The sequence below is a fragment of the Canis lupus genome, chromosome 19, assembly GCF_048164855.1.
Source record: "Canis lupus baileyi chromosome 19, mCanLup2.hap1, whole genome shotgun sequence".
Lineage (NCBI taxonomy): Eukaryota > Metazoa > Chordata > Mammalia > Carnivora > Canidae > Canis > Canis lupus.
The window spans coordinates 40733722-40745814 of NC_132856.1; positions in this window are offsets into that span (position 1 = coordinate 40733722).

Here is a 12093-nt window from a genome sequence, read left to right on the forward strand (position 1 = left end):
CGGGGAGAACCTGTCAGCCCCTTGGAGACCAGGCTCACCAGAGGTGGGCAGACACAGACCCCAATCGATGGAGGCAGGGCAGGACAGGGCCACGGGGAGGCATGTCCTCCCCCAGCCCCAGGCCAGACTGTGCAGTCCTCGCACACTTCCACCAGATCGTCACTCCCTCCAATTGTGCATTCTTCCAACAGTGTCCAGCAACCCCTGCTTCACCCTTCCCGGCTGCCCCCTCTCTGGCTTCATGGGGGCCCCAGGGCTATGGCTAGGCTTCTGCTTGCCACTCCACTCACATGCCTCCCTCCCACTCCAGGAACTTAGAACCCCACTTGGCCATCTCCAGCCAGATTCTCTTCTAATCACCAGCCCCATGTCCATCACTGGTCTGAAACCTCCCCCAGACACTTCAGGCATCTCCAGTGGTTCCTGTTCCTGGTCTCTCCACCTTGTGGCCTCTCACCAGCCAGAGCCATGACCACCCCGCTCCCCAGCCCAGCATCCTGTCAGCTTCTTCCCCTTCCCAACTCCCCCATCAAATGTGTCCCTCTTCTATTCCCTTATTGTGGGCCTCCAGCCTCCTCCCTAGCTCTCTCGTTTCCTCCACAATCCATCCTCTACATGGCAGCCAAGGGATCCTGCTGAAAGAAATCACTTCACTCTCTTCTCACAAACCTTCTGTGGCTCCCCAATGTCCCGAGGATAAAACCCACCCACACTGGTTTGGACTGTGCAGGAGGTAGGGGTAGTAGACTGGTGGTTGATAGTGGTTGACTCTGGGGAGCAGTCTATGAGCTTGACAGCTGCAAATTACTTTGGAGAAATACCAGAAACTCCTGGTACCTCAGTTTGCTTATCAGTAAAATGGGCCTAACAGTAATATCTACCCACTACACTGGCAGCACTAAGGGAGGAAGTGTAGGTAAAATATTCAGAATATGTATGGCACGTGGAAAACTCTTAAGTAGGAATGAATTGTTATAATAGCAATTTCTGCAAAGTCCTGTCTCCACTCAAGACCACTTCATCTCACCCCACTTAACACATCAGCACTCAAGCCATCTGACTGCCCTTAATCACCCCATCCTCTTGCTCTTCCCCTTGATCCCCACTCCACTCATTCTTCCTCCCTATCTCTCATTCTTTGCCTGTGAGCTGAGCCTCTAGGACTCCACTGTCCTGGAGCTTCCCCTGCCCCAGGCCCAGATCCCACTATCCTGGTGGTAAATCTCTGCCACCCGGGCCTCTGATTCCAGACCCCTTACAGCATAATCCTTGAGGGTGGCAGATAAATATATCTGTCAAATTAAATGAATGAATCACATAAACCCTACCCCACCTTTCCAGGGGTCTCCCCTTCCTGGAGCTGGGAAAGCTGTAAACAGCTAATCCTGCTGCTACAATAACAATATTTGCCATAGCCATGTGTTCAGAGAAGGGAGAAACTAATGGTGCTTGGGAAGGAGGCCTTTTGGTGGAAGTCATGTGGGAAGGGGTAGAAGAAGGAGAGAATGCTGAGGACAACTGTAACAGGAAGAGGGAACTGGGAGGTGGGACAGTGAGGGTGGGTTTGGGGAAGGGCCAGTGAGAAAATCAAGGGTCATGCTGAGAAACCCTTTGCAGCTGAGGCAACTGAAGATCAGAAGGGGACAGGACCCAGCCTCGGTCATCTAGTGAGGCACAACACAGACACCTGCTTCCTTCCCATGTGGAAACCTAGGAGTCCTTTTAAGAGATGTTGTTTGGGAGAAAATAGAAAAAAAAAAAATAGGAAATAGCTGCCTAGCCAGTACCTCATGGGCATAGGAGGAGGCAGGATTGTCCCTGTGTATACAATGGTCCAGCAACACCTGGGACTGGACCCTAAAAGAAAGTGAAATGACAACCAACAGAACTGAGGGTGGCACTCTGGCTGGAAAGGAGAAGTGGCAGCTGCCTGCCCACTCGGACAACTAGAATAGCCCAGGGGCTCACCACAGGCTACAGAGCAGGTCCAGCTTGTATAGAGTTCCTAGCACGGACCAGGCTGAACAGGATGAGGAATGGAGACCCTCTCAGTGGGCTGTGACACCCCAGCCCACAGGCTCCAGGAAGGGGAAGCTACCAGCACTTCCTCAAAAGCAGTTTCAGGGTAGGTGTGTCTGCCCTCCCCCAGAGTCCAGGAGCAGGACCCCACAGGGATACCCAGAATCCAGCCTGACCACCCTATTTCCATGGCTCCTAGGTGGCAGTAAGTCCCCAGTGAGACCCTGTGACCACCAAATCACAAGCCTTGCAGATAAGAGCCTCAGCAGCTTCTGCTCTTAGATCTCAGTAGCCAGAGCTGGTTCCTCCCTACAGCCCTGACCCAGGCTCCACCTTCTGGTACATCCCTTGCACTTCCCCCTTCCTGCTTCTTAGCCCAGAAGCAGTTCTGAGATTGGAGTGGGCTACCCTGCCCTCTCTGCCTCTTCCTTCAAACCTCTCTTCCCAGGCTTCTCTTACCCACAGAGGAAGAGTTCCAAGCCTGGGAGGGCTTGAGGTCCAGAGTCCCCCCTCCTGATCATCCACCTTCTTCAAAGATCATTGACTTTGGCCTGGAGAACTCAGGCCAGAATTTTCTGGATGGGCTAGGGGGCTCCATCTGACAGGGGGGCAGGAGGGTCTGGGAAGAGGAGCTATGTATTCAACTAGTGATTACTGTTGAATCCATATGTGCCACTGTGCTGAGAAACTTTGGGAGAGAGAGGCAGCTGAGACCCTGCCCTTGAAGAGCACATGGCAAACAAGTGAACAGGGAATGAACTCCACGGTTTCAGAGGAAATCAAAAGGGTGACGAGAGAGCCACTGGGAGTATATGCAGGAGTAACAGTCTGAGAAGACCTTTGAATGATGAGATCAATCATATGACAAGCTAAGAGAAGAGAACGATAGATGGAGGCAACAGCGAGTGCAAAGATTCTAGGGTAGAAAGACGTTAGGTGTTCCTAAAACAGAAAGGGAGCCACCGTGACCAGAATAGCAAGAGTAAGAGGTACAGTGATGCGAGAAAAGACTGCCAAGAGGCCCTACTGAGGAGTAGGGCAGGCAGGAGTTTCCCAAGTCCCTGAGATGCTGAGGTAGGGGGGGTACATCTGAGGCTGCAACAGGCATCAGCATCTCTAGGCCAATGACCCGTGGCAGGCCCTGCAAATCCAACTGTTTCTGGCATTTAGGCTGCTACTGACACGACTGGGAGACAACTGCCCAGGGAGCCAAGTCTAAACTCTGTCCCTCTCCTTGCCCTTGAAGAGTTCCAACTTGCCACTGTTGTCTGCCATATACACAGTCTCTAAAGACCACCTCCCCCAGGAAACCCAGGGTCCTCAGAGGGCCTGGGAAATGATAATCAGCTTATCCCCAGGAGCCACTCTTCTGTTCACCTTGTTGCCTAGCCCTCCCTGTCATGCCATCCAAAAGCTGGGGCTGGTAGCCTCTCCAGCGACTTGTTAGGGCCTTCATTAGCAATGCTTCCAGGAATTTAATTTAATGAAGGAGCAAAAACAGCCCTAATGAAGGTGACGCAAGAGCAAGCAGCCCATGCAGTGCTTCCAAGGCCCGGTCACCTGGGCTCAGGGGCTTCCTGTAGATGGTAAATGGGAGTAGAGGGACAAGAGGAAGGGGGAGTTGTCCTGGGAGGGATGCTGGCCATTGAGCCCCGGGAGCGGGGGACATTGCTCTGCCCTACTGCAGGGAGCAAATGCTGTCATTGAAGCCAACTACACAGAGGAATGAGCCTGGTGGGGCCCTGCTTCAGGCTGCTGGAGAAAAACTTCTGCGATGCTATCAGAGAGGACAAAGTCCTGGGCCAGCATGGGATGTGGGGATGTCACAGTCCAGTGCAGGCTGAAGCAGGGTCGAATCATCAAGGCCATGGGAGCAGGGAAGAGTTTAGATTTTATTCTGAATGTAACTGTGATGGAAACAACTAGCGGTTTTGAAAAAATATTTTATTCACGATAGACACACACAGAGGCAGAGACAGAAGCAGGCTCCTTGCAGGGAGCCGGATGCGGTACTAGATCCTGGGACCCCAGGATCAAGCCCTGGGCTGAAGGCGGCGCTAAACCGCCGAGCCACCCAGGCTTATGCCGGGAGCCCGACGCAGGACTCGATCCGGGGACTCCAGGATCGCGCCCTGGGCCAAAGGCAGGCGCCAAACCGCTGAGTCACCCAGGGATCCCCCTAACTAGCGGTTTTTAAAGGAGGGTGACAGGATCTGCTATTTTAAAGTTCCCACTGGCAGCTACGAGGCTTACGGCCCCCGTGGACAAGAAAGAAGGCGGGAGAGAGGCGGGGGGTGACTACCGTGTGGTGCAGCGGGCGACGGTGGTGGAGGGAAGCCTACGGAGACCCGGCCGTCCCTCATCCGCTGGGAGGTAGCTCCAGGGGCAGGAGTGGGGGGCGTGTACACCTGGACCTTGTTTCCTCCAGCAGGTTTGGGCCAGTTGGTTCCCTTCAGCCTTCTCCACAGACTTGGAGAAATGTCCTCTCCTCCAAAGGGACAACATTTAAAGAAAATAGGTCTGAAGGGCTCCCCGCGCCCCAGATCTGCTTTCCCCACCTTTGTGGACTTGCCACCTCCCGCGGGGCTGGAGTTCCCTCCCCATCTCTCCAGCCCTCGAAGGACTCTCCGCCCCGCCCCCAGGCCTGGCGCCGCGCCGAGGCCCCCCAGGAGCCCCGGGACTGTATTTCAAAAGGGAACGGCTCGGAGTTGAGGCAAGGGGCGGGGAGCTCCGAGGGCTCAGGCTCGCAGACTAGCTCCGGTTAAGGCGCCGGCGGCCTCCGGCCCCCGTCCTCCACCCCGCCCACAGCAGCCCCCTAGCGCCGCCCCACTTCTCGACCCCCTCCCCAAATTCTCGCAGCCAGGTCCCACCCACGGCGCCCCCGCCCCCCGCCTCCCAGGCCGAGCTGACGCCGGAAGCGGCCTCTGAGCGCTCGCCCCGCCTCTTCCGGGGCCTCTCTAGGCGGGAGTGAGGGACTTCGGTGGCCGCCGGAGGCCCGGCGCAGCTTCGCGGGGCAGCGGCGCCCTCTGGCGAGCCTCCGGCGAGCGCGGGAGCCCGGCGCGGCCCGACGCTGCCCGCTTCCCGCCCCGCACCTCCCGCCTCGGCGCAGTCTTCGCCTCTCCTTCCGCTCCTCTCCTCTCCGGCTCTGGCCCCGGCCTCCGCGGCTCGGCCGCCGCTCGGAGGCGAGCGAGGCCCCGGGTCCACGGGGCAGCAGCCTTCCGAGCCCTCTGAGGCGCCCCGCGGCGGCCCCCCCCTCCCCGTCCCCCGCGCTCCTGCTCCCAGCTAGACGGGCCTGACCCGCCCGAGACCCGCCCGAGACCCGCCCTAGACGAGCAAGGCTCCCTCGGGCCTGGGCCCCAAGGCCGCCTTCTGCGCTCTCCGGCCGGCACCTCACACACACACACACCCCTGGCACCTTCACACACACACCCCCCCCCCTGGCACCTTTGCTCACACACACCTGGCACCTTCACACACACATCTGGTACCTTTACACACACACACCCCATTCCAGGGCACCTTTACACACACACCCACACCCCTGGTACCTTTACACACACACACACCTCTGGCACCTTCACACACACCCACACCCCTGGCACCTTTACACACACACTCCATTCCAGGGCACCTTTACACACACACACACACCTGGCACCTTCACACACACCATTCCAGGGCACCTTTACACACACACACACACCTGGCACCTTCACACACCTGGCAGCTTTACACACACACACATACACATTCCAGGGCACCTTTACACACACACACCCCATTCCAGGGCACCTTTACACCACACACCCCTGGTACCTTTACACACACACACCTGGTACCTTTACACACATACACACACCCCTGGCACCTTCACACACACACACACACACCCCTGGCACCTTTACACACACACCCCATTCCAGGGCACCTTTACACACACACACATCTGGTACCTTCACACACACAAACACCTGCCACCTTTACACACACACACACACCTGGCACCTTCACACACACACCATTCCAGGGCACCTTTACACACACACACACACACACACACACACACACACACCATTCCAGGACAACCTCCCCCCTCTGCTGGCCCTGGTACCTTTACACACACACACACACACACACACACACACACACACCATTACAGGACAACCTCCCCCCTCTGCTGGCCCTGGTACCTTTACACACACACACACACACACACACACACACACCATTCCAGGACGCCCTCCCGCCTCCGCCTCTGCCTCCTCCTCCCCCTCCCCAAATTCACAGCAGAGATGGGAGATCCGAGATCTGACGCAGATCTGGGGGACAATCCCGGCGGGCACTTCCCGGCGGGCACTTCCCGGCGGCTACGTGTCTACCGCCCGCGCCCAGCCTGGGGCCGGTTGCGCAGTGGGGGCTCTGGGTGCCCGCCGAGTTTGAGAGTTTGACCCCCGCGCAGACTTGGGCAGGATAAGGAGAGGAGTTCCGACCTGCGGGGAGGAGCTCTCAGAAGGCTAGATCAAGAGTAGCTCTGGGAGTCCAGCCCCTTCCTTCCTTCCAGATCTGGCAACCCTTTGGAGGTCCAGGCCTGGCCCCCTGCGGACCTGGCCAAGGGTAGGACTGGCAGCTCCTCACTCGCCTGCCCAGGATGCCCCCCGTCAAGGTCCCGGCCACTCCTTGGCCACCTTCCCCCCTCCTGTCCCTCCCGGAGCCTTCCTGCCCGCCTTCCTTCCACGCACCAGCCGGGAAGCCTTTGGGGACTGCCTTGGAGTCCCAGGGCCCGGCTGCAGAGCTGTAGCTGACCGTCCCAGCCACCCAGCCCTGCAACGTGTCGAGTGGGTCACAGCGCCGCCCAGACTCCAGCCGTGGCCGCCAGGGGACAGCAGAGTCCGCCTCCTACAGATCTCAGGTGGGGGTGGGGGGTGGGGATCAGGTGGCAGTCTAATCTTGTCCGGGTCCTGCTGTGTGTGGCAGGGCAGGTTTGCAACTTTATGTGTTTTATTATTTATGTTATTTGTTTTATGTGAAAGCAGTTATGTTCTTTCAGATTTTTTCCAGGACTACTCTTTCTTTTTTTTTTTTTTAATTTTTATTTATTTATGATAGTCACACAGAGAGAGAGAGAGAGAGAGAGAGAGGCAGAGACATAGGCAGAAGGAGAAGCAGGCTCCATGCACCGGGAGCCCGACGTGGGATTCGATCCCGGGTCTCCAGGATCGCGCCCTGGGCCAAAGGCAGGCGCCAAACCGCTGCGCCACCCAGGGATCCCTCTTTCTAAGTAAGTTCCAGTCAATTATTACTGTTCCAAGTTGTTTGAAAGTGGGTGACTTTAGTCAAGGCAGACATCTGGATGAGTTCTCTGGGTCCCTCCATGCGCTCCTCCATGTCCCTGACTACCAAAGTTGGCCAGGCCCGGTGGTGTCTGCCCTGCACACTCCCTGGTACCAGCCGTCCAACCTCCAGCTTCTGTCTTCCAGCCCAGTGTCTCTAGAGCCCTGGCCTTCACCTGCCTCCAAGCATGGTCCCATGTCTTTGCCCCAGTAGCTTCTTCCTAGTCTTCCTAAAAGCTTGTGTTGGCCCTGTTCCTCTCACTTCACACAGGTCATCTATACTTGGTTTCACAGGCCGTACTCTCCCTCCTCTACCTACTCCAGTCAGGCTTGCCCCTCCCTCCACAAAACAGCCCTGGCCAGGGCCCTGGGGCCCAACAAGTTCCTGAATCCAGCTGAAGCTCCAGGCTCACCTCCTCCAGCACTTGACCCCCTGCCTGGCTCCCAACTGTCACTTCCTCCCTGGTTTCCTCCTACCTCTTCCTGGCTACCCCTGCTCAGCTCCTTTTCTGATTCCACCTCATCTCTCCTACTTCCTAACAGGAGTGTTCCAGAGCTCCATCCTGACTGCTGACCTCTTGTCTACCCCCACCACCCTCATCTCATCCAGGCCCCTTTGCCTCCCAGACCCAAGCTCCAGCGCTGGGCACTCTATGAACTTGAGTCACATATCCAGCAGTTGACTTGGCATCTCCATTTTGATGTCCAGTCGGTGTTTAAAGCTTTTCATGGGTAAAACTGATCTTCCTCCCTCCCAAGAACTTCCTCCCTCTGTGGATGCCATGGCAGTTTGGTCCCTAGACAGCCTTAGAGTCACCCTAGATTTGTCTCTGTCCCTCCTTCCATGCCTAAATAATCAGGGAACTTTGCTGACTCTACTGTCCAACTGTGCTACTACCTGGGCTGAGCTACCTGACAGGTCAGTCTGTCTGGAACAGCTGGAGTAGCCCTTGTGTCAGTGTCACCCTTGGCTCACCATCTCACACCCCAGAATCTAATCTTAATGTAGCAACTAAAATAATCCATTTAAACTTAGAGTTGCTGGGCAGCCCAGGTGGCTCAGCGGTTTAGCGCTGCCTTTGGCCCAGGGCGTGGTCCTGGGGACCCAGGATCGAGTCCCATGTCAGGCTCCCTGCATGGAGCTTGCTTCTCCCTCTGCCTGTGACTCTGCCTCTCTCTGTCTCTCTGTTTCTCTCATGAAAATGAATAAATAAAATCTTAAAAACAAAACAGAACTTAGAGTTGCTACTGCATTGGACCCTGCCCCCTCCTTTTTAGGAATTGGCTTTGGCTCTCTTCTTTTCCAGAAAAAAACCCAAAGTCCTTATGTTGGCTGACAAGGCCCTACCACATCTTCCCCCCCTCAAAAGTCCCCTCTTGTCCTTCTACCCTTTATGGTCTCGCTTGGCATCAGCCATGACAACTTCCTGGCTGCCCCACTTGGGCACATTCTGCCTCAGGGCTTTGCACTGGCTGATCCCTCTGGCTGGAATGTTCCCTGCAGGCATCCACATGACTTCCTCCCACTTCAAATCTTTGGTCAAACATCTCTTTCTCAGTAAAGCTCACCTTGGGCCCACTTCTAGAATCCCTGTTCTTTTTTGTCCTTACGTTGTCATTGTTAATTCCTGTGTACTGTCTTATAACAAATTATGTAACTCACTGATTATGTGTCATGTTTTTGGTGTGAATTCAATGCCCCACCTGAATTCAGGATGTGTAGGGGTCTTCACTTTGTTCACCGCTGTTTTTACAGGTGCTGGAAGAGTACCTAGCACAAGTAATAAATACTTGTTTTTTTTTTAATTTTTAAAAATAAATACTTGTTGAATGAATGAATCCCTTTTCCGGGACACCTGGGTGGCTCATGGTGGAGTGTCTTTGGCTCAGGGCATGATCCTAGAGTCCCCAGATTGAGTCCTGCATCGGGCTCCCTGCATGGAGCCTGCTTCTCCTCCCTCTGCCTATGTCTCTGCCTCTCTCTCTCTGTGTCTCTCATGAATAAATAAAATCTTAAAAAAAAAAAAAAGAATCTCTTTTCCATCAATAGGTGAAGGTGTGCAAGTGCACACAGGTGAGGAGGGCAGGGGCAGGGGAGATTGCTGGTCAGAGGAGATTAAGGAGGGGCTCTGGCCCCCTTTCCTGGCCTATATCGTCTTTTTTTTTTTTTTTTTAACAAGATTACTTATTTATTCATGAGACACACAGAAAGAGAGAGGCAGGGACATAGGCAGAGGGAGAAGCAAGCTCCATGCAGGGAGCCCAATGTGGGACTTGATCCTGGGACCCCAGAATGACACCCTGAGTCAAAAGCAGAAGCTCAACCGCTGAGCCGCCCAGGTGTCCCCTGGTCTATATCATCTTATTTTACTACTATGAACAGTCATTAGACAATAGCCAAACTATGGAAAGAGCCCAGATGTCCATCGACGAATGAATGGATAAAAAAGACGTGGTATATATGCAATGGAATACTACTCAGCCATCAAAAAATATGAAATCATGCCATTTGCAGTGATGTGGATGGAACAAGAGGGTATTATGCTAAGTGAAATAAGTCAATCACAGAAAAACAATTATCATATGATCTCATATGTGGAATTTAAGAAACAAAACAGGATCATAGGGGAAGACAGGAAATAATAAAACAAGACGAAATCAGAGAGGGAGACAAACCGTAAGAGACTCTTAATCATAGGAACTGAGGGTCGCTGAAGGGGACGGGGATGGTGGGGGTTACTCGGTGATGGGCATTAATGTGGGCATGTGATGTAATGAACACTGGTGTTATATAAGACTGATGAGTCACTGACCTCTACCTCTGAAACCAATAATATGTTAATTGAATTTGACTTAAAATTTTAAAAGTCATAAGAAAAGCAGTGAAAATAGAGAAGACCTCTGTGCTGGACTTTCTGGCTGCACTACCTTGCTAATATTCCAAGCAGAGCAAATTTTAAAAAGCAAAAAAGGAGAGAAAAAAGACCTAGGAAAGTCTTCAAAACATACAAAAATGCTTAGTTATGACCAAGGGCCTGCAGATCCATCCTTATGGAAACTGAGAGGCTGGACCTTTTTTTTTTTTTTAGAGAGAGAGAGAGAGAGAAACTCAAATGGGGGAGGTGGTGAGGGAGGAGCAGAGGGAGCGAGAGAGAATCCTAAGTAGGCTCCTTGCCCAGGGCAGAGTCTGACTTGGAGCTCTATCCCATGACCCTGAGATCATGACCTGAGCTGAAATCAAGAGTCAGATGCTTAACTACTGAGCCACCCAGGCACCCCTGAATGGCTGGACCTTGACAGCCAGGGACAAGGGATACTCGTTTTCAGTCACATGGGCACTCAGCTTTTAGATATATAGTCCAGTAGCCACATTGCCTCCTTCCCCTGGGGTATGCTGCCCACTGGCCAGGCTGGAGGAGACCTTGCTGGGCAGGCAGAGGTCTCTGGGGGGGCCAGAGTCCTTCTTCCACCCCAGCTCTAGGGGGTGGGGGGAAGGAGGAGGAGCAGGTGGAGCTACAGTCAGCATATCCTCTTGGTCTGAGAGGCCTAAAGCCAGGCTTGGGGTTTTAAGAGAATCCAAGCAGTCCTGTTGCTGCTCTGACCTGCAGCCTTCTTTGGACAGAGGGAGTATGAGAAAAGACCCTAGGGTCTGTCAGTAGGATGGACCCTGTCCTCCACTGCCTCCCACTCTCCAAGAACCACAGATCCCATGCAGGGCTGTGACCTAATCTGATCAGAAGGAAGCCAGAGACCCCCAGAAGGCAGCCCTTACACCAGTACACTCTGGGCTGCAGCCACCTCTAGGCCAGCGTCCAGCTCTTTTCTGGGGCTTCAGGGCGCCCGGGTAAGTCCCCAAGCTGGAGTCAGGCGCCTGGGGCTAAAGGGAACTAGACTCAGGAAGCCCCCCTCTGGTCAGCTGGCACTGCCATGGGCCTAGCAGCCACCAGCTTGAGGAAATTCTTTCTTCAGGGGTTTCCCAAGCTGGCAACTGCCTTGCCAGTTCAAACCGGATTTTTCCTGCTGCCCTTTCCCCAGCAGCCTAGCCTGGTGCAGGGTCTCTCCTAATGAGGGTTTGGTGCCAAGGCCTGGACAGCTCCATCTTGCTGGGTACCAACTGGTTTAGGCCTGCCCCAGGCAGTGGGCAACTTCCCAATCCCATCTGGGGCCAAGGCACCTGAGGCTACCCTGCATCCTTAGACTAGCCTTGCCCTGCTTTGGACCCCCTACTCAAAACTCAGTGTCCTAATATAGGAACTCACTAACCCACCTTTATTCACACTGGGTTTTACTATTAATAGATCCGCCTGACAGGTCACAGGATTTCTGGACTTTTGTCCCCAGACTCAAGGCACTGACAGAGGGTTGACATGGCAGCTAGGGAGGGCAGGGGGCCCTTCGGCAGGGCTTCCGCAGGGCTCGGCTGCCCCCAGCTCAGACCCTCCCCGGAGCTGCTGGGGATGCACCTCACGTTGCCTCCTTCCGGAGGCCTCTCTCTGTCCCATTTCCTGAAGCCTCATTAATTCCTCCCCACCTCACCCCGTGAGAAAGCAGGTCTGTGCTGAGCCTGGCCCAGGTCCAGGGCTGAGTCTGAGCATGCCACTGGCTGGTTTGGGAGGAAGGGGGCCTGTCCCACCCTCATCTCAGGGAAGGAGGCAGGAGGGGCCCCCATTGCCATCCGTGTCCCAACGTCCACCCACTTTCCAGAAGCACAGGGTCCACGGGGATCAAGAATACACAACATAGC